The sequence below is a fragment of the Hyla sarda genome, chromosome 1 (genome assembly GCF_029499605.1).
Source record: "Hyla sarda isolate aHylSar1 chromosome 1, aHylSar1.hap1, whole genome shotgun sequence".
NCBI classification, from domain to species: Eukaryota; Metazoa; Chordata; class Amphibia; order Anura; family Hylidae; genus Hyla; species Hyla sarda.
In genome coordinates, this window is record NC_079189.1 from 317,422,400 (window position 1) to 317,445,752 (window position 23,353).

A 23,353-nucleotide genomic window follows, 5' to 3' on the forward strand; every position below is an offset into this window, starting at 1 on the left:
CTTGCTGGGACTAGTAGTGGATACCCAGTGGTCTGGCGGCTTTAACCCTTGCACCATCACACTCTCTCTAGCGTCTTGGCTGGACCGATAGGGTGTGATCGTGATAAACATAGTGACCTAAATAGTTTTGTCCGAGATTAATAATACTAGTGTTATATAATGATGGGTATTACATGTAGTGCTGCCTTGAAACCCACTCTACAGTTTAATACTTATTTTAATGGTAACTGTTTGTCATGTTTTAATGTGAGCTGTGTCAGCTTTGTTTTGTGCCAATAAAGTTGTTTGTATGACAAGGGAGATTTAAGGGGGGGTTGGTTATGGAATCAGGCTGTGAAAAAGCTACATGGTAGCGAAACAATTGTTGCCGTGCATTTCACCTGTGCTGAATAAATCCTTCAGACTGAATCGAGTGCTTCCGTGCTGTTTTCTTCACTTCGTATGTTGGTGGAATTGTATCCTGTTCGACAGAGAGCACTGTGAGTCTGCATTCAGATGGCCGGACGTTCAAGGTCCAGCACCAGTGGAGCCATTCAGGGATAAAGTAGAGAGGTAGTGCCAGCTAAATACTATCTCCCTCATTACAGTATAATTAAGTATTATTAAGTATAATTGTTGGCACAAAAAGCAAGACCTCATATGGGTCTGTAAGTGGGAAATTGTAAGTGTTCAATAATGAAAAATCTCTGCATGCTTAATGGGTTAAAGGTTTGATGTGTTGTGCATTCAAAGATGGTATTCTGCATACCTTGGTTGTTACGATAGTGTTTTGAGCTACTGTTGCCTTTCTGTCATCCGAGACCAGTCTGCCCATTCTCCTTTAACCTCTGACATTAACAAGGCATTTTCATCTACACAATTGCCCCTCACTGAATATTTTCTCTTTTTCAGACCATTCTCTGTAAACCTTAGCGATAACCGTCTGGAACAATAACTATGCCACTATGCCACGTTCAAAGTCACTTAACCCCTCAACGACGCAGAACGTATATTTACGTCCTGCGCCGGCTCCCGCGATATGAAGCGGGATCGCGCCGCGATCCCGCATCATATCGTGTCGGTCCCGGCGCTCATCAACGGCCGGGACCCGCGGCTAACACCACACATCGCCGATCGCGGCGATGTGCGGTATTAACCCTTTAGAAGCGGTGGTCAAAGCTGACCGCCGCTTCGAAAGTGAAAGTGAAAGTGACCTGGCTGCTCAGTCGGGCTGTTCGGGACCGCCGCGGTGAAATTGCGGCGTCCCGAACAGCTTACAGGACACCGGGAGGGCCCTTACCTGCCTCCTCGGTGTCCGATTGACGAATGACTGCTCCGTGCCTGAGATCCAGGCAGGAGCAGTCAAGCGCCGATAACACTGATAACAGGCCTGTGATCTGTGTAGAAGATCAGTGTGTGCAGTGTTATAGGTCCCTATGGGACCTATAACACTGCAAAAAAAATGTAAAAAGAAAGTGTTAATAAAGGTCATTTAACCCCTTCCCCAATAAAAGTTTGAATCACCCCCCTTTTCCCATAAAAAAAATAACAGTGTAAAAAAATTAATAAATAAACATATGTGGTATCTCCGCGTGCGTAAGTGTCCAACCTATAAAAATATATCATTAATTAAACCGCACGGTCAATGGCGTACGCGCAAAAAAATTCCAAAGTCGAAAAAAAGCTAATTTTTGGTCACTTTTTATACCATTAAAAAATGAATAAAAAGTGATCAAAAAGTCCGATCAAAACATAAATCATACCGTTAAAAACTTCAGATCACGGCGCAAAAAATTAGTCCTCATACCGCCCTGTATGTGGAAAAATAAAAAAGTTATAGGGGTCAGAAGATGACATTTTTAAACGTATAAATTTTCCTGCATGTAGTTATGATTTTTTCCAGAAGTGCGACAAAATCAAACCTATATAAGTAGGGTATCATTTTAACCGTATGGACCTACAGAATAATGATAAGGTGTAATTTTTACCGAAATATGCACCGCGTAGAAACGGAAGCCCCCAAAAGTTACAAAATGGCGTTTTTTCTTCGATTTTGTCACACAATGATTTTTTTTTCCGTTTCGCCGTGCATTTTTGGGTAAAATGACTAATGTCACTGCAAAGTAGAATTGGGGACGCAAAAAATAAGCCATAATATGGATTTTTAGGTGGAAAATTGAAAGGGTTATGATTTTTAAAAGGTAAGGAGGAAAAAACGAAAGTGCAAAAACTGAAAAACCCTGAGTCCTTAAGGGGTTAAAGGGATACTCCGCTGCTCAGCGTTTTGAACAAACTGTTCTGAATGCTCGAGCCGGCACCGGGAGCTCGTGACGTCATAGCCCCACCCCCTCATGATGTCACACCCCGCCCCCTCAATGCAAGACTATGGGAGGGGGCATGACAGCCACCACCCTCCCATACACTTGCATTGAGGGGGCGGAGCTATGACTTCACGAGCTCCCAGCTCCAGCGTTTGGAAGTGTTTGTTCCAAACGCTGAGCAGTGGAGTGCCCCATTTTTCACCTTTTTAACCCCTTAAGGACTCATGACGTACCGGTACATCATGAGTCCGCTCCCAATCTATAACGTGGAGCCACGGCAGGGACCCGTGGCTAATAGCTATTAACCCTTTAGACACGGCGTTCAAAGTTGAACGCCGCGTCTAAAGTGAAAGTATGCCGGTTAGCTCAGGGAGCTGTTCGGGATAGCCGCGGTGAAATCGCGGCATCCCGAACAGCTTACAGGACAGCCAGAGGGTCCCTACCTGCCTCCTCGCTGTCCGATCGCCGAATGACTGCTCAGTGCCTGAGATCCAGGCATGAGCAGTCAAGCGGCAGAATCATCGATCACTGGTTTCCTATGAGAAACCAGTGATCAATGTAAAAGATCAGTGTGTGCAGTGTTATAGGTCCCTATGGGAGCTATAACACTGCAAAAAAAAAGTGAATAAAGATCATTTAACCCCTTCCCTATTAAAAGTTTGAATCACCACCCTTTTCCCATAAAAAAAAAAAAAAAACAGTGTGAATAAAAATAAAAATGTGGTATCGCCGTGTGCGGAAATGTCTGAATTATAAAAATATATAGTTAATTGAACCGCATGGTCAATGGCGTGCGCGCAAAAAAATTCCAAAGTCCTATCAATGCAAAAAGGGTACCACTAAAAACTTCTGATCACGGCGCAAAAAATTAGCCCTCATACCGCCCCATACGCAGAAAAATAAAAAAGTTATAGGGGTCAGAAGAGGACAATTTTAAACGTATAAGTTTTCCTGCATGTAGTTATGATTTTTTCCAGAAGTACGACAAAATCAAACCTATATAAGTAGGGTATCATTTTAATCGTATGGACCTACAGAATTAAGATAAGGTGTCATTTTTACCGAAAAATTTACTGTGTAGAAACGGAAGCCCCCAAAACGTACAAAATGGCGTTTTAAATTTTTTTTTTTGTCTCACTATGATTTCTTTTTCTGTTTCACCATAGATTTTTGGGTAAAATGACTGATGTGAATACAAAGTAGAATTGGTGGCGCAAAAAATAAGCAATCATATGGATTTTTAGGTGCAAAATTGAATGAGTTATGATTTTTTAAAGGTAAGGAGGAAAAAACGGAAATGAAAACGGAAAAACGCTGAGTCCTTAAGTGGTTAATGCTAAATTTGAACTTCATAAAGTTGTCTACTTACCTACATGTATTGTATTGCTGCCATGTGAATGTCCAATTCGCTGTTTGTGTTAGAGCATTGCTGTTATGAAAAACAACTATTGAAATATTGCTCAGACAGTCAAAAGTTGTTTATTGCATGAATCTTAGTCCTGAGACCCACTGCGATTGTGAGTTATTAGCCAGGGAAGCATGTAGAATTGTACTGCGCTCACCGGCTGGCTAGCAGATCCGTATTTTTCTCTGCATAGAAGTCTATGCAGAGAAAAGGTTGGATCTCCTAGCTGGCTGTAAAGTGGAGTACAATGCTGTCCGCTTCCCCAGCTAATAACTCACTATGGTAGCTGGCCCCTTTCACTCTGCCGTTGCTCCCCATCGAGAACGGCCGTCAGTCTTTTTTTTTTTTTTTTTTTTTTTTTAACTTTAATGGCTCCTCTCATGACTGGGAGCAGCAGGCAACAATGGGTCCTGGTGCTCCCATTTACTATTATGGGGTCCACCTGGCGCTCATATTTGTAGCAGGAGAAAAGGTAATTTTTCTCCTGCTATTCTGCCTGGCTCTCCCAACGGCGATGGCAATGTGAAAGAAGCCTTTGAGCGGTAAAATCAGTTAATTGGATATGATTTGGAAAGACACACCCTGTCTATATAAGGTATCACAGCTGACAATGCATCCAGAGCAATGTGAACTGCCTGTAGAGCTCATGGACAGGATTGTGTGAAGGCACAGATCTGGAGAAGGGTACAGAAAAGTCTGCTGCATTGAATCTTCCCACCAGTACAGTGTCCTCCATAATTCAACAACCAGGATTTTTTTTCTAGAAATTGCCTCCTCATCAAACTAAGCAATCAGGGGTAAATGGTGTTGGTATGAGAAGTGATCAACCTAAGTGATCAAGATCCTTTGGGCAGATAGGAAAGTTATCAGAATGTGAACCATTTTTGCAGGACTCCACCAATCTGGGCAGAGTGGTCAGATAGTATACACTCAGTAAAAGACACACGAAAGCCCACCTGGAGTTTGCAAAAAAGCACCTTTATGAATCTGATTGAAAAACAAGGTTCTGTGTTCTAATGAAACCAAAATTGCTGAGTCTTAGCAAAATCCTGGCATTGCTCATCACCTTCCCAATAGCTTTTCTACAGAGAAGCATAGTGTCAGCATCATGCTGTGTGGGGGTACTTTTCATCCGCTTGGACAGGGAGACTGGTCAGGGTTGAGGGAAAACTGGCAAAGTACATTGATATTTAAAGGAAAACTGTCACTAAACTCCCCTCGCACTAACCAGAGGTACTGGCTGGTAGTAAGGGGGATGCTGATCAATATGCTGCCTACCATGCCTGGATCCATCCCGCCGTTCGCCCGTTATCTTCATTATTCTTGATATGCTAATGATCTTCTAACTGGCACGGGCAGGGTTACAAGGCTCCATCTGGCACTGTGACGTCAGCGCCACTCGTCCGCTGCACTGCCCGGCTTATGAATATTCATCCCTCCTTCTGCCTCTCCCTCTTCTCTTCGCTCTGCACAGGACTTCACTTCTCTGAGGCCTCTTCCGGGTCTACACAGGAACGTCACAGTGCCAGATGGAGCCTTGTAACCCCGCCGGTGCCAGTTAGAAGATCATTTGCATAAAATAATAATGAAAATAACGGGTGAATGGCAGGACGGATCCGGCATGGTAGGCAGCATATTGATCAGTGTCCCTGCACTACCAGCCAGTACCTCTGGTCAGTGTGGGGGGAGTTTAGTGACAGTTTAACTTTAAAATGAAAAACTGATCCAGAGGGCTCAGGGCCTCACATGTCAACAAGAGGTTGACCCTAAGGACACATCAAAGACAACACAGAAGTGGCGTAGGGACAATTCTGAGTGGCCCAGCCAGAGCTTTGACTTATACCCAGTCAAACATCTCTGGAGTGACCTGTAAATGGCTGTCCACCGATGGTCCTCATTCAACCTGACAAAACTTGAAAGGATCTGAAAAGAACAGAAAATCCCCAAATCCAAGTGTGCAAACCTTGTGGCATCATACCCAAACAGACAGAAGGCTGTAATCGCTGTCAAGTGGGCTTCAGATAATACTGAGTAAAGGGTTGAATACGTATGTCCATGTGAAATGTAATTTTTCCTTTTTAACCCCTTAAAAAGAATAGGGGATAACATGGCTGACTGGTTGGTCCAGCCGCTGGGAGCCCCCACGACAATCTCAGGGTCTGCACTGTGGCGTTAATGAACATGCCACGCCTTCTCTATTCATGTTTTTGGGAGACAACTGGGGGCATGACAGCTGTGTACTAGACATCACGCGCCCTCCCATAGACATGAATGTAGGGGGCCTGGGGCTTCCATGTTCATGAATGCCACAGTGCTGGCCTGGCGATCTCGGGGGGTGTCCCAGCAGCCGGACCCCTCCATCAGACATGTAATCCCCTATCCTTTGGGGCAGAGTACCCCTTTAAGGACACAGCCAATTTTATTTTCGTTTTTTTCCTTCTAAAAATCATAACTCTTTTATATTTTCATCCATAGACCCATATGAGGGATTATTTTTTGCGCAACCAATGGTCACTAATTTTACCATAAAATGTATGGCAAAACCAAAAACATTATTTGTGTGGGGAAATTGAAAAGAAAACCACAATTTAGAAAATTTTGGAAGGTTTCATTTTCAAGCTGTGCACTTTATGGTAAAAATGACAAGTTTTCTTTATTCTGTAGGTCAATATGATTAAAATGATACACATGTTTATATACTTTTCTTTGACTGTACTGCTTTAAAAAAAAACTTTTTTTGTTTGCAAAATAAGTATATTTGTTTAACCCCTTAAGGACATAGCATTTTTCCGTTTTTGCACTCTCGTTTTTTCCTCCTTACCTTTTAAAAATCATAACCCTTTCAATTTTGCACCTAAAAATCCATATGATGGCTTATATTTTGTGCCACCCATTCTACTTTGTAATGTCATCAGTCATTTTACCCAAAAATCTACAGCGAAATGAAAAAAAAATCATTGTGCGAGAAAAGGGAAGGAAAAACGCAATTTTTTTTAACTTTTGGGGGCTTCCATTTCTACGCAGTACATTTTTCGGTAGAAATGACACCTTCTCCTTATTTTGTAGGTCCATACAATTAAAATGATACCCTACTTATATAGGTTTGATTTTGTATTACTTCTAAAAAAAATCATAACTACATGCAGGAAAATGTATACGTTTTAAATTTCCTATTCTGACCCCTATAACTTTTTTATTTTTTCACGTGTGGGGCAGTATGAGGGCTCATTTTTTGCACCGTGATCTGAAGTTTTAATTGGAACAATTTTTGTTTTGATTGGACTTTTTGATCTCTTTTTATTCATATTTATAATATATAAAGTGACCAAAAAAACGCTATTTTTGACTTTTGAATTTTTTTGCGTGTACGCCATTGACCGTGCAGTTTAATTAACGATAAATTTTTATAGTTCGGACATTTACACACGCGGTGATACCACATATGTTTATTTTTTTTTATGGGAAAAGGGGGGTGATTCAAACTTTTATAAGGGAAGGGGTTAAATCATCTTTATTCACTTTTTTTTTTTTTTTTACTTTGTTTATGCAATGTTAGGGGACTATCCCATGCAATACATTGATTCAATACACTGATCAATGCCATTGCATTGCAATGCATTGATCAGTGTTATCGGCGGTTGATTGCTCAAGCCTGGATTTCAGGCTTGGAGAAATCAATCGCCGATCGGCATCCTCCTGATGCATCCTAGCTGATCGGAACATCGCAATTTTAACGCGATGGTCCCGATCAGTCCAACTGAGCTGCCGGGAAGCTTTCACTTTAGATGCGGCGATCAACTTTGATTGCCGCATCTAAAGAGTTAATGCCAGACATCTGCCTGAACGGCGATGTCCGGCATTAGCCATGGGTCCTGGCTGCTGATAGCAGCCGGGACTGTGCAGGTATTATGCGAGCTCAGCTCCTGAGCTCGCTTCATAACCCTCCCATGCCACAGCGCAGTTTATAGACAGCGTTAGGGGTTAAGGACCAAGCCCATTTTCACCTTAAACCCTTGGGGACTGTGCCCATTATAACCCTAAGGACGGGAGTTTTTTTTGCAAATCTGACCACTATTACTTTCACACTGTCATCACATGTATTAATAACTCTGGGATGCTTTTACTTATAAATCTGATTCCGAGATTGTTTTTTCGTGACATATTCTACTTTATGTTAGTGGTAAATTTACGTTGATACTTGCATCATTTCTTGGGGAAAATTTCCAAAATTTCAGGAAAAATTTGAAAATTTTGCATTTTTCTAGCTTTGAAGCTCTCTGCTTTTAAGAAAAAGGATATGTCAAATAAATTACATTGACATATACAATATGTCTACTTTATGTTTGCATCATAAAGTTGACATGTTTTAACTTTTTGAAGACGTTAGAGGGCTTCAAAGTATAGCAGCAATTTTCCAATTTTTCCCAAAAATTTCTAAATCTGAATTTTTCTAGGACCAGTTAAGTTTAGAAGTGAATTTGAGGCTCTTTATGTTTTAAATCCCCTATAATGGACCATTATGAAAACTGCACCCCTCAAAGTATTCAAAATGACATTCAAAAAGTTTGTTAACCCTTTACGTGTTTCACAGGAATAGCAGCAAAATGAAGGAGAAAAATAAAAATCTAAATTTTTTACACTAAAATGTTATTGTAGCCCAATTTTTTTCATGTTTACAAGGGGTAAAAGGTAAAAAGGCCCCCCAAAACTTGTAATAAATTTTCTCTCAAGTAAGGAAATACTTCATATGTGGATGTAAAGTGCTCTGTGGGTGCACTAGAGGGCTCAGAAGGGAAGGAGCGACAATGGCATTTTGGAGAACAAATTTTGCTGAAATGGTTATTGGGGAGCATGTCACATTTAGGAAGCCCCCATGATGCCAGAACAGTTAAAAAGAAAAAAAAACACATGGCATACTATTTTGGAAATTACACCCCTCAAGGAACGTAACAAGGGGTACAGTGAGCCTTAACACCCCACAGGTGATTGACGAACTTTCGTAAAATTGAGACGTAAAAATAAAATAAAATTTTTTTTTCAATAAAATGCTGGTGTTACCCCAAATTTTTCATTTTCTTAATGGGTAATAGGAGAAAAAGCCCCAAAAATGTTTAACCCCATTTCTTCTGAGTATGGAAATACCCCATATGTGGATGTAAAGTGCTCTGCGGGCGAACTACAATGCTCGGAAGAGAAGCAGCGCCATTGGGCTTTTGGAGAGAGAATTTGCTTGGAATGGAAGCCATGTGCGTTTTCAAAGCCCCCATGGTGCCAGAACAGTGGACACCCCTCACAGAATTTAATAAGGGGTGCAGTAAACATTTACACCCCACTGGCATTTGACAGATCTTTGGAACAGTGGGCTGTGCAAATGAAAAATTAAATTTTTCATTTTTACGGATGACTGTTCAAAAAATCTGTAAGACATCTGTGGGGTGTAAATGCTCACTGTACCCCTTATTACATTCCGTGAGGGGTGTAGTTTCCAAAAAGGGGTCACATGTGGAGGGGGTCTGGCACCATAGGGGCTTTGTAAGCACACATAGCCTTCAATTCAAGCCTAATTCTCTTTAAAAAAGCCCAATGGTGTTCCTTCTCTTCTGAGCATTGTAGTTTGCCCGCAGAGCACTTTACATCCACATATGGTGTATTCCTTTACTCAGAAGAAAATTGGGTTACAAATTTTGGGAGGCTTTTTTTCTATTACCCCTTTTGAAAATGAAAAATTTGGGGTAACACCAGCATTTCAGGAAAAAAACTTTTTTTTTTACATTTTCATGTCCAACTTTAACAAAATTTGTCAAAGACTTGTGGGGTGGTAAGGCTCACTATACACCTTGTTACATTTTGTGAGGGGTGTAGTTTCCAAAATGGGGACACGTGTTTTTTTTTGCGTTCCTGTCAAAACCGCTGTAAAGATCAGCCACCCCTGTGCAAATCACCAATTTCGGCCTCAAATGTACATGGCGCTCTCTCTTTCCTGAGCCAAGTAGTTCGTCCACAGAGCATTTTACGTCCACATATGGGGTATTGCGGTACTCAGAAGAAATTCCGAAATTTTGGGGGTCTTTTTCTCCTTTATTCTTTTGTGAAAATGAAAAGTATGGGGCAACACCAGCATGTTAGTTTAAAAATGTAAATTTTTTTACACTAACATGCTGGTGTAGCCCCCAACTTTACCTTTTCATAAGGGGTAAAAAAATCCCCCCAAAATTTGTAACGCAATTTCTACTGAGTACGGAAATGCCTATATGTGGCACTAAACTGTTGCCTTGAAATGCAACAGGGCTCTGAAGTGAGAGAGCTCCATGCGCATTTGAGGCCTAAATGAAGAATTTGCAATAGGGGCGGACCCGGATACAAGGATGGGGCTTGTCTCCACCAAAACCCTACAGCAGTGTTTTTCAAACAGGGTGCCTCTAGCTGTTGCAAGACTCCCAGCCTGCCAGGACAGTCTATGGCTGTCCGGCAATACTGGGAATTGTTGTTTTGCAACAGCTGGAGGCTCCTTTTAGGAAACACTGCCGTATGAGACGTTTTTAATTTTTATTGGGGGGGGGGCGACATGTAAGGGGGTGTATATATAGTGTCTTACTTCTTCTTATTTGTTAGTGTAGTGTAGTGTTTATTGTACATTCACACGGGTGGGGGTTTTAAGTGAGTTTTCTGCTGGGAGTTTGAGCTGCGTCGGAAAATTTGCAGCAGCTCAAACTTGTAGACGGAAACCCACTGTAAACCCGCCCGTGTGAATGTACCCTGTGCATTCACATGGGGGGGTGCCCCAAACCTTCAGCTGTGGCAAAACTACAACTCCCAGAATGCATTGACAGACTGTACATGCTGGGAGTTGTAGTTTTGCAACAGCTGTAGGCACACTGGTGGGGAACCACTGAATAAAGAAACAGACTCTAGCTCAGTGATTCCAACCCGTGTGCCACCAGCTTTTGCAAAACTACAACTCCCAGCATGTACAGTCTGTCAGTGCATTCTGGGAGTTGTGGTTTTGCAACAGCTGGAGGCGCACGGGTTGGAATTACTGAGTTAGGAAGCAGACTCTAGCTCAGTGTTTCCCAACCAGTGTGCCTACAGCTGTTGCAAAACTATAATTCCCAGCATGCCCAGACAGTCAGGGATGCTGGGCGTGTAGTTCTGCAATATCTGTCCCTTCAGATGTTGCAGAAGTACAACTCCCAGCATGCCTGGACAGTCTGGGCATGCTAGGAGTTGTAGTTATGCAACAACTAGGGAAGAACAGTTTGGAGACCGCTAAGTAGTGGTCTCCAAACTGTAGCCCTCCAGATGTTGCAAAACTACAACTCCAAGCATGCTAAGACTCTCCAGGCATGCTGGGAGATGTAGTTCTGCAACATATGAAGGGACATATATTGCAGAACTACACGCCCAGCATCCCTGATTGTCTGGACATGCTGGGAATTGTAGTTTTGCAACATCTGGAGGGCTTCAGTTTGGAGACCACTGTATAGTGGTCTCCAAACTGTGGCCCTCCAGAGGTTGCAAAACTACAACTCCCAGCATGCCCAGACAGCCTTTGGCTGTGAGTTGTAGTTTTGCAACTTTTAGAGGGCCACAGTGAAGATCACTTACCGGCAATCTTCACTGCAGCCTCCTCCACCGCCGCACTTTACGGCTGAACTCCTCCTGCTGCTGCTGCTCCATGATGCCGCTGCTGCTGGTCCGGGTAAGCAGGCCATGCTCTCCCCCTCGCTGCTCGCGTTCCCCCTCCGCCAGCCGGCTCCTTACATGACAGTGGGCTCAGTCTATCACCGACCGAAGTGGGACATCGCTGCGGTCAGTGATAGGCTGACGACTTCGGAGTAAGGTCATTCCTCATATTTGAAACAGTAAGTCCAAACCAGCTCACCCCGCCTGGACAACCGGAGCACGGATCCAGGTGCTGGACAACACTGAGAATGTAGAGAAGAAAGTAGAGTTGGATCCAGCTTCAATAGCAATAGAACCGTTACTCGTTACGCGTAACCTCTGCTGTTCCTTGCATGTCCTTTGAATGAAGACGGTTTTATTGCTATTGAAGCTGGATCCAACGCTACTTTCCTCTATACCTCATATTTGGCTGTAAACTGCCCTGCGGGTGCACACCAGGTCTCAGAAGAGCAGGAGCGCCATTCGGCTTTTGGAGAGGGAATTTTGCTGGAATCTGTTTCGGCGGCCTTGAGCGTTTACAGAGCTACCATGGTGACAGAACAGTGGGAATCCCCCTCAAGTGTTATCATTTTGGAAACTGCACTTCCCAAGGAACAAGGGATACAGTGAGTATTTATACCTCACAGGTGTTTGGAGCATTGGGCCGTAAAATGACAAAATATTTATTTTTCACAAAAATGCCAGTGTTACCCCAAATTTTTCATGTGCACAAGGGGTAATAGAAGAAAATTCCCCCCAAATGTTGGAACCCCATTGCTTCTGAGTATGAAAATACCCCATATGTGGATGTAACATGCTGTGCAGGCACACTACAGGGCTCAAGAGTCATGGAGTTACAGTGGGGGAAAAAAAGTATTTAGTCAGTCACCAATTGTGCAAGTTCTCCCACTTAAAAATGAGAGAGGGCTGTAATTTTCATCATAGGTATACCTCAACTATGAGAGACAGAATGAGGAAAAAAATCCATAAAATCACACTGTCTGATTTTTTTAAGACTTTATTTGCAAATTATGGTGGAAAATAAGTATTTGGTCAATAACAAAAGTTCATCTCAATACTTTGTTATATACCCTTTGTTGGCAAAGACAGAGGTCAAACATTTTCTGTAAGTCTTTACAAGGTTTTCACACACTGTTTATGGTATTTTGGCCCATTCCTCCATGCAGATCTTCTCTAGAGCAGTGATGTTTCTGGGCTGTTGCTGGGCAACACAGACTTTCAACTCCCTCCAAAGGTTTTCTATGGGGTTGAGATCTGGAGACTGGCGAGGCCACTCCAGGACCTTGAAATGCTTCTTATGAAGCCACTCCTTCGTTGCCCGGGCAGTGTGTTTGGGATCATTGTCATGCTGAAAGACCCAGCCACGTTTCATCTTCAATGCCCTTGCTGATGGAAGAAGGTTTCCACTCAAAATCTCATGATGCATGGCCCCATTCATACTTTCCTATACATTGATCAGTCGTCCTGGTCCCTTTGCAGAAAAACAGCCCCAAAGCATGATGTTTCCACCCCCCATGCTTTACAGTAGGTATGGTGTTCTTTGGATGCAACTCAGCATTCTTTCTCCTCCAAACATGATGAGTTGAGTTTTTACCAAAAAGTTCTACTTTGGTTTCATCTGACCATATTACATTCTCCCAATCCTCTTCTGGATCATCCAAATGCTCTCTAGCAAACTTCAGACGAACCCGGACATGTACTGGCTTAAGCAGGGGGACACATCTGGCACTGCATGATTTGAGTCCCCGGCGGCTTAGTGTATTACTAATGGTAGCCTTTTTTACTTTGGTCCCAGCTCTCTGCAGGTCATTCACTAGGTCCCCGTGTGGTTCTGGGATTTTTGCTCACCGTTCTTGTTATAATTTTGACACCACGGGGTGAGATCTTGTGTGGAGCCCCAGATCGAGGAAGATTTTAATTGGTCTTGTATGTCTTCTATTTTGTAATAATTGCTCCCACAGTTACTTGCCTATTGCAGATTCAGTCTTCCCAGCATGGTGCAGGGCTACAATTTTGTTTCTGGTGTCCTTCAACAGCTCTTTGGTCTTGGCCATAGTGGAGTATGGAGTGTGACTGTTTGAGGTTGTGGACAGGTGTCTTTTATACTGATAACAAGTTCAAACAGGTGCCATTAATTCCGGATAATGAGTGGAGGACAGAGGAGACTCTTAAAGAAGAACTTACAGGTCTGTGAGAGCAAGAAATCTTGCTTGTTTGTAGGTGACAAAATATTTATTTTCCACCATAATTAGCAAATCAGACAATGTGATTTTATGTATTGTTTTTTTTTCTTATTATGTCTCTCATAGTTTTTTTTTACTTTTCAAATCTTTATTATTTTCCATTGTTCATACACATAAATAAAAAAAATTTGAAAAATTCCACAGAATTTTCTTATAGATTACAATATTTATCCCACTTTCCCACGTCACCCTCCCTCCCCGTAGAAACGTCCGACACCCAAGGGGGTGTACAAATTTTTTTAAATACTTCAATCTTATTTAACCTTAATTCTTGTTTCTTATTGCCCTTACAGGATAATATTTCAAATTTCATAATTTTATCTACCAAATTATACCAATGCCTAAGGCTTGGGACCCTCGAGGACATCCAGACCCTCATAATCAACAACTTAGCACAGAAAAAAAGTTTTCTTAAAAGAGCTCCTTCTTCCAAACTGCCTTCTTGAATACCCAGTAGCACCTGAAGGGGGAAAACTCATTCTCCACCTGCAATCTTATTTTAATTTCACCCAATATTTACTGCCAAAATGTATTAATCTCCGAGCATGACCACATAATATGAACAATCTGCTCCTTCTGCCTACATCTGGGACACTTATCCTCTTTCCAGTGACCTATTTTCTTTAAACTCACAGGAGTGAAATATACACCGTGCTAAATTGTTTACTGAAATAACCTGTAAGAGTTATTAATTGAAACAGTTTTAACATTCCTTAACACTGCCTTCCATTGTGCCTCCGTGAACCTTCCCTTTTCTTTTTAAACCTATATTTAAAACATTTTGTGACTTCAAACCGTGATATTTAAAAATATCTAACCATAGTTTTCTTACCTGAACCTTCAAATATTCTTAACCCATCAAATATGGTATGGTGTTTAATTGTAAAAAAAAAAAAAAAAAAAAAAAAAAGCTAAATCTATAGTAGACCTTTGTATCTGAAAAAAATCTAAATCTATCTATTTCTCTTAAACCAAAATCCTCCTGAATTTCATTTAAAAGACTGCAAACCATTTCCCCAATAATGTGCCCCAATTCCCTAATTCCTCTAGATTCCCAAAACACTGGGTCGGGACCCGTCAAAAATTCACTCAACCATGGGTTATGCCAAATAGGATTAAATCCATACCCCCTTTTATCTTACAAATTTGTTTCAGATATTTCCACCCCCCATCAACCAATTAGCATAGGTAAACAAGGGTAAAAGGGCGTCAGATTCTAATAATACTCCTAAATCTCCCTCTATATCTCTATTTATTACATTCGGTTTCCCCAACCACTCCAATTTTTTCTATTTTATAGCAGTCAATACTCTGCGGATGCCAAAATCAGAATTTCTGTGACAGAAACATCTGGTGCGTAAATTCTGCTGGGTGAACACAGCAGCAGAATCCCATTGAAATCAATAAGACTCTGCTGCTGTCGATAATGAAAAGTGCTTATTCTGACCTAAAAGATTAGTGTATAGTAAAGCCATGTTAACATGGCAGCATTTCCGTACGGAAAATAAAAGATTGTAATTTTATTTTCGGGTCAACAATGTTTCTAGAATAGCTACCTCTTTGAGATTGCCAGTCACTAACCATTGGTTCAATTACAGCCTTCACCACGTTGTCCAAGACCTCTTTTAAGAATTCCTGGGAGATGGCCTTATATATATATATATGGCTTTGACAACCCATGCTCTGCAGCTCTTTGAATACACAAATGTGTGCCTTTGATTTCCAACAGCAGTAGCCTTTTTCCAGTAGCTTGTTTTCTGCCCACATTTCTATTGTGATCTAATAGCACAAACCATGTTCTTGCTATTATAGAATCTATATAAAAATGTATCCTCTTCGGCCGGTATTTGAGGCATACACTATAATAAATCTCTGATTACCTGGTGTGGCATAAAGAGCACAGTTGACAAATGTATTTCAATAAAATTGGATCTAACCTTTACAGTGAAGAGAACAAGTATTTGATACACTGCAGATTTTGCAATTTTTCCTACTTACAAAGCAGTCCTCCATACAGACCTTCTACAGATCCTTTAGATTTCACGGCTGTCGCTGGGCAATACAGATTTTCAGCTCCCTCCAAATATTTTCTATTGGGTTCAGGTCTGGAGACTGGCTGGGACCTTGAGATACTTCTTACAGAGCCACTCCTTAGTTGCCCTGGCTGTGTGTTTAGGGTCGTTGTCATGCTGGACGTCCCAGCCACAACCCATCTTCAATGCTCTTACTGAGGGAAGGAGGTTGTTGGACAAGGTCTCATGATACATGGCCCCATCCATCCTCCCCTCAATGCAGTGCAGTCATCCTGTCCCCTTTGCAGAAAAGCAATCAAAAAGAATGATGTTTACACCTCCATGCTTCACGGTTGGGATGGTGTTCTTGGGGTTATACTCATCCTTCTTCCTCCAAACACAGGGAGGGGAGTTAAGAACAAGAAGCTCTTATTTTTGTCAGACCACATGACTTTTCCATTCCTCCTCTGGATCATCCAGATGGTCATTGGCAAACTTCAGATGAGCCTGGACATGCGCTGGCTTGAGAAAGGGGACCTTGCGTGCGCTGCAGGATTTTAATCCATGACGGCATGGCTTTCTTGGAGACTGTGGTTCTCTTCAGGTCATTGACCAGGTCCTGCCGTGTAGTTCTAGACTGATCCCTGACCTTCCCTGACTGTCATCTTGAACTTCTTCCATTCTCTAATAATTGTGCCAACGGTTGTTGCCTTCTCACCAAGCTGCTTGCCTATTGTTCAGTAGCCCATCCTAGCTTGGTGCAGGTCTACAATTTTATCCCTGATGTCCTTACACTGCTCTTTGGTCTTGGCCATTGTGGAGAGTTTGGAGTCTGTTTCATTGAGTGTGTGGACAGGTGTCTTTTATACAGGTAACAAGTTCAAACAGGTGCAGTTAATACAGGTAATGAGTGGAGAACAGGAGGGCTTCTTACAGAAAAAATAGCAGGTCTGTGAGAGACGGAATACTTACAGGTTGGTAGGTGATCAAATACTTATGTCATGCAATAAAATGCATATAAATTTTGTAAAAAAAATTCCACTATGTGATTTTCTGGATTTTTGTTTTAGATTCCGTCTCTTACAGTTGAAGAGTGCCTATAATAAAAGCTACAGACCTCTACATGTTTTGTAAGTAGGAAAAACCTGCAAAATCGGCAGTGTATCAATTACTTGTTCTCCCCACTGTATTTCTAAGTAGATTATGTGGGGGAAATCCTGGGGTCAACCATTTCTTATTTTCTATTTGATCTTCTGTATGGGGTGGATGTTGGCATTCATATGGCCCCAAGAGTGATTTATTTGCCCCATGGTGTATGACAGATTTCAATATTTTAACCAAAATGCCAGTTTTTTTTTTTTTTTTACAAGTCCGTGTATACCAACACAAATGATTTTTCAATGACTGGATCCATGAGTGAAAGGGGTATTCCAGCATTAGACATCTTATCCCCTATCCAAAGGGGCCATCACACCCCCTCCGATAGACATGAGGGGGCCTGGCGTGGCGTTGCGTCATGTCTCTGTTTAAGAAAATCAGCGTTTCCAAGACTGAAGCAGCACCTGGCACAGAATACCAGGTGCTGCACAGATATCTCAGGGGTTCCCAGTGACGGGACCCCTGTGATCAGACATCTTATCCCCTATCCTTTGGTGAGGGCAGAATATGTCCACCAGCCTCCTGGACCATGGATTAGCACAGTGCAATCCTCCAGACGCACATGAACTACTTTACACACCATACTAGTGTTATTAAAGGTGACCAGTACACTTGTTTGGAAAAATGCTCTGTAGAAGTGGACACACCAATGTTTTGGGATGTCAATACTATTTACTAAGGGTAAGGTGTATGATAATAATATTACCTGGACACAGGGGCGTAACTATAGGAGGTGCAGAGGTAGCAGTCAAACCAGGCCCTGTAACTAAGAGAACCCCAAGGCACCTTTGCCACATAAGAAGGCACCAGTAGTATAAATGACACATGGTAGACATGGGGCCCTGTTACAGATTATGCATTAGGACCCAAAAGCTATAAGGTAAGCCTCTGCCTGGACATACAGTGTGTAGGTATTATGACATCCAGGAGTGTGTCACTATTATATTCATGTGGCACATTTATATCCTGGTGGGAGTGTTTGTAAAACTTTTATTCCTGGCAGTACAGTATGTGGCAGTATTATATCTTTATGGCAATGTTATTACCAGGCAGCACATTATGTGTAGCAGATCCCAAAAGCAATGTAGGTGGCACTATAATATGCAAGTGTCAGATACTATATGTAGTGTTTAATAATACCCCCCTGCCTTCTTTTGTCATTGCCAATAGTGCCCCCACTAAATATAAAAGCAGTAGACGCCAATGCATTTGTAATTTTTTGAAGACATGATATCCAGACTAGATATGAGGATAGGCTATAAGAAATAAAAATATAAGGATGAAATATCAGGATGGGAGGAATATAAATATGATGGGAATGATGACGGGATTTCTATTTATCTTGTCCTCCTATCCCTTCCTCATATCCCATACTTTTATTTATATTCCTCAAATAACATCCTCATAGATTGTCATATAACGTATGTCATATAAAGATGTGAGATGGATGATGAAAGTAAATATAACTATGGAATATAAGGAATAAAAATATGAGGATAGCATATGAAGATGTGAATTGAAGAATGGAAATATGAATATAAGATATGAGGATGTCATATGAGCTAAAGATTAATATGAGGATGCGAAATGAGGTATAGAAATATGATGATGGGGTTTTTATTTATCATCTACTATTCTCGTATCTCATCCTCATATCCATACTTCATATCCATTCTTCATATCCCATACTCATACGTATATTTCTCAAATAAAAAATCCTCATACCCTATATTCATATTTCTGTTATTCAATTTACATCTTCATATGCCCTCCTCATATCTTTATTCCTCATATACAATACTCATTACCCATCCTCATATCCCATCGTGATATCAGATCCTCACATTTCTATTTTTGAGGGATATGAGGATGGGTTCTGTGTTTGTGAGAGGAGGATGGGTTATGACAATGAAAGAATATACTTTGTGGGCATCAAAGTATAATTATAGTAATGTATTATGATACATAATAAGATAAACATTTGTAATAGCTCTTCTACTATAACATATCACTGTGAAGTACAAATAACCCTAAAAACAAAAAAAAAACTAAAAAAAAGGTGATTTAACTCAAGATAAAGTTACATGACATAAAACCTCAGTGGAGGAGGGGTATAGTTTTCTGGAGCCAAATAAATTAATTAGCTCTGTTTGCTATCTGACAAAGACATAGGCTGACATTTATCATTGTCTTTAGACTGTTTTTTTGGGTCTACAAAAGGCACAAAAAGGCGCAAGCAGGGTTTATTTGCGCCTTTTTTGCGCCATTTGGTTTCAACATTTCTGCTGATTTTGAGTTGCAATCCACTGATTTTGGCAATACACATGATATGGAAGGGTTTTATGAACTGCGCCTTTTTGTGAAAAGGCGCAAAAAAGGCACAAAGCCGCTGAAAAGTCTCTAAAACTACACCAGCCCAGACTTAGCTTAGCTTTTTGGTGTATGTGAAGAGTTAGGCTGCTTTCACACTGTATACCTTACAAACATACGTCAGAAAACCCTTGTCAAACGGCCGTTAAACAATCCCATTCAAGTCTATGGGATTTTTTTATTACCCGTTATGAACCGTTATAGCCCGTCATGAATAACGGCCGTTAGTTGTGACGGAAGAAATAACGGGACATGCACTAATTTTTAATGGCCGTTATTTTTTAACATTGAAGTCTATGGGTGACGGATGAGCCTTTATGTCATCCGTTTGCACCTGGTTTACAATATCCGTTATCACTTCTGAGCATGCTCAGAAGAGGTGACATCAGCAGACTCCTGCATTGCTGAAGGACTACTACTACACCCATCATGGAACAAACTTGTTTCCATGTTGGGAGTAGTAATTCCCTGTCTGCAGACAGCTGGGGAGGCTACATAAGTGTTTGTACTACTACCCCCATCATGGAACAGACTCTGTTCCATGATGGGGGTTGTAGTACAGGGGCTGAGGGATTGATCGCACTGGGTTTCACTTCTGTGACCCGATGTGATCAGAAGTTATTAAGTAGGGGAGCGGGCGGCAAGCTCCGCAACCCTGCGATGTAGGGAGCCCTGAATGACCGGTACTGAGGAGCAATTCAGGGCTCTCAGCGGGAGATTTAAAAATGAACATTGTGAGTAGCAAAGGCCATATGTATATTAAAAGTGCTTTGGGGGGGCATGATATATAGCGCTGCAGGGGGGACAAACATATAGCTTATATATCTAGCCCCCCCCAGCACATTTATAATATGCCCCCTGCAGCGCATTTATATATATATATATATACCCCCTGTGCCGGCGCATTAATATATATACCCTCCGCCGGCGCAAGTATAATGTATCCCCCGCAGGCGCAAGTATAATGTATCCCCGCCGGCGCATGTATATGTACTCTCGCAGCATCTACATACATATGTCATGCTTGAAAAAGGCTTGTTAGCCGAAATGTCGCATTGTCTCTCTTGATGCAATAAAGACCCTGTAGCTTGCACTTTACCTGGACCTGGTGTTGGGTGCTGTTTCCTTGCGGAGGAAGTTCTATGTGGATCCAGTGTGGCACACTGGGGGTTACACTGCACCACACCTGAGCAATCCTGTGCTGGAGTTCCCATAGTGATTACTATACATATGAAAAGCATTCTAGCAGCAGCTGGCGGCCCTGATGCTGCTGATAGAAATACTTTTCATTCATAGCGCAGTGCCGGCATATGCATATAGAAGCGCTGTGGGGGGCAGATAACGCTATATGTCTGCACCCCCCAGCGCTTCTATATACATATACTCCTGAAGTGCTATGAATTAAAAGTATTTCTATTAGCAGCGCATAGTGCCATAGATCTTTCCCCCCAAAGCGCTTTTAATATAGATATGGCCCCCTGCTACTCCCAATGTTCATTTTTAAATCTTCCCCTGAGAGCCCTGTGCTAGCATTTCTCCTGCGGTGTTGCTATCAGTGTGTGAAGAGTGGGAGAAGAGGGTTGCATTGACAATCCAACACAATGGGCAGCACATTGAACACATTTTATAAGTGGTCAGAAACTTGTAAATAACTCATGAAAGAATAAAGTTACATTAAAACCAAGCACATCATTGTTTTTCTAGTGAAATTCGATAAGTTTGATGTGTCACATGACCCTCTTCTTATTGAAAAAACAAAAGTTGGATTCAAAATGGCCGACTTCAAAATGGCCGCCATGGTCACCACCCATCTTGAAAAGTTTCCCCCCTCACATATACTAATGTACCACAAACAAGAAGTTAATATCACCAACCATTCCCATTTTATTAAGGTGTATCCATATAAATGGCCCACCCTGTAGTTATTTATTTGATGCACGTGTGCTCCTTGTGGTAGAACTCAATGAGCTCCCAGGTGAGTCTTCATGCTCGATGCTTCCTTTAGCTTTTTAAATGTTTTAATTGTAGTCCTTGTATGTATATTTTATTATTATCCAATAAACTTTTTTTTATTTTTCCATATTATTGGGTGTGTAATACCATGGTGATTTCCTGTGTTTTTTCAGTATTGTTAATGCATATGATCATGAATGCACAGTAAATTGTGCGATACTCTATGCAATGCTACTCACATCCATGTCATAAATATGACATTTTGGGGTAGCAGAAAATCCAAATATCAATTTACTTCCAGTTATCAAAGAAATCCACTTGAGGACCTTCCTCTAACCTCCTACAATTGTGGCTAGAATACTGCATAAACACTGTTGTAGACTTGCAATATCCAACCTTCTTTTGAGTTTTGGTTTCTTTGTTAATGGGGGCATTCATCCCTTTATTCTCACAATATTTTTTAGTACTAGCTGCTTCATGCCCCTAAAGCCTAAGAGTAAATCCCTTTGTTGTTATGCAGTTCTTTCAGTTACGCAGCTAGTGCGGCAGGGTCTTTTCATGAAGCTCTCATTTCAACGAGAGATTCAAAGCAGGACTATGTGGGGGGAAAAGTGACATGTCTCCATTTCTCCCTGCAGTTCCACATAATGCATTAAAATCAGTAGTAGGTGTTTCATTCTTTTTTAGATGAGATTTTGGTAGTGGCATTCTGCGTCCGCATTCATTTTTGCAGAATTCTGCTTTACTTTGGCATTTGAGGAATTTATGCAGAATCCCTGCAGAATTTTCTGCAGCGTATCCTTCAGAATTCTACAATATTCCTCAGCACTATTATAAAGGTGGACACATAATGTTACTAACTTATAATGGTAGACACATAATGTTATCGTGCACATTCTGTGCACATTCTGCGCGAGTTCCGCACCTTCTGCAGGAATTCAAACCCCATTGACTTCAATGGGTTTCCTCTGTGGAATTCTAACAAAACTTTTATTTTTGCAGAATTTCCGCAGCAGAAATTCTGCTATGTGAATCGGAAAGCGGAATCCCATTGAAGTGAATGAGAAATACATTTCTGTAGAATTTACTGCGGAAATTTCATGCAGAATTTTCATGCTGGAATTTCTGCTGTGTGAACTTACCCTAAAGGCTGATTTTACACAGCAGAATTTCTGCACTGAATTCTGCATGAAAATTCTGCATGAATTTATAGCCAATCCAATTCAATGAAATTACTGCAGCAGAAATTCTCCTGTGTGACTGGGACAGCGGAATCCCATTGAAGTATATTGGCAATAAATGTATGCAGAATTCAGTGCAGAAATTCTGCCGTGTTATTAGTGTGTTTCCCACTGTGTATTTGAAAGGGGGCGGTTTCTCTGTGGCTGTCCGCAGCAGATTTTTGGCTGTGGAATTTCTGCTGCGGAAAATCCACCACAGACCCTGTTGTCTTTAATAGGGCTTGCGGCTGACTTTTGGAAATTCTGCAGCTGAAAATCTGTGGACAGCCGTGGAGAGCCCGCCCACTTTCAAACCCGCAGCGGGAAACCCGCAAATAAGTCCGCTCATGTGAATGAGCCCTAACTCTGGGTTCACATGCTGCAGACAGACATTTATTATCACCAAATTTGAAGAGTTTGAAATCTACTGCAACAAATCTGGCACAAATTCATTCATTTATAGAGCCTGATGTACATAATAACAGCAGTACACTGTATAGATTATTTTTTTTCACTTTTTTTTTTTCACTTTCATAAAAATTGAGATTGATAAATAAAAGAACTGGAACAAATCTGCTATGTTAACATGAACTTGCAGAACCACCTTCACAAACGTTGGTAAGGTTTCTTTTGTAATACAGCCTGAATGAGATAGGGTTTGTAAGTAAACTCAATGATCTTTCCAAGCAAACAAACTACCACTATACTGTACATAGGTCACACCCAACGCTGTATGTAATTACATGAGGATAATCATTACATTTAGGTAACCTATGATAGCTTTACATTAATATATTTGTTTGAAATATAATGAACTCTTTAACTGTAATTTTGTAATGAACTAAAGATGCTAGAGCCAAGTTTCACAAGAAAATGAAGGTGACTTTTTAGAATTATACTTATTAAAATTTAAATAGTGCATTTATATGAGTTTACATATATTGAACATAGTTTTTTTCTGGTCAGGGTCTCAGTGCTAATCGCTAGATAAAGCCGGGAGAAGTGCACT

The 23,353-nt window shown here is 41.3% G+C and overlaps 1 long non-coding RNA gene across 1 annotated transcript in view; it reads left to right on the plus strand.

Moving 5' to 3' along the window:
• The first annotated feature begins 335 nt into the window (after positions 1-335).
• LOC130306462 (uncharacterized) overlaps positions 336-23,353 on the plus strand; it is a 36,807-nt gene continuing 13,789 nt past the window's right edge. The window contains exon 1 of the long non-coding RNA XR_008855815.1: positions 336-552. This is a non-coding gene — a long non-coding RNA (uncharacterized LOC130306462). The remainder of the gene's footprint in view (positions 553-23,353) is intronic.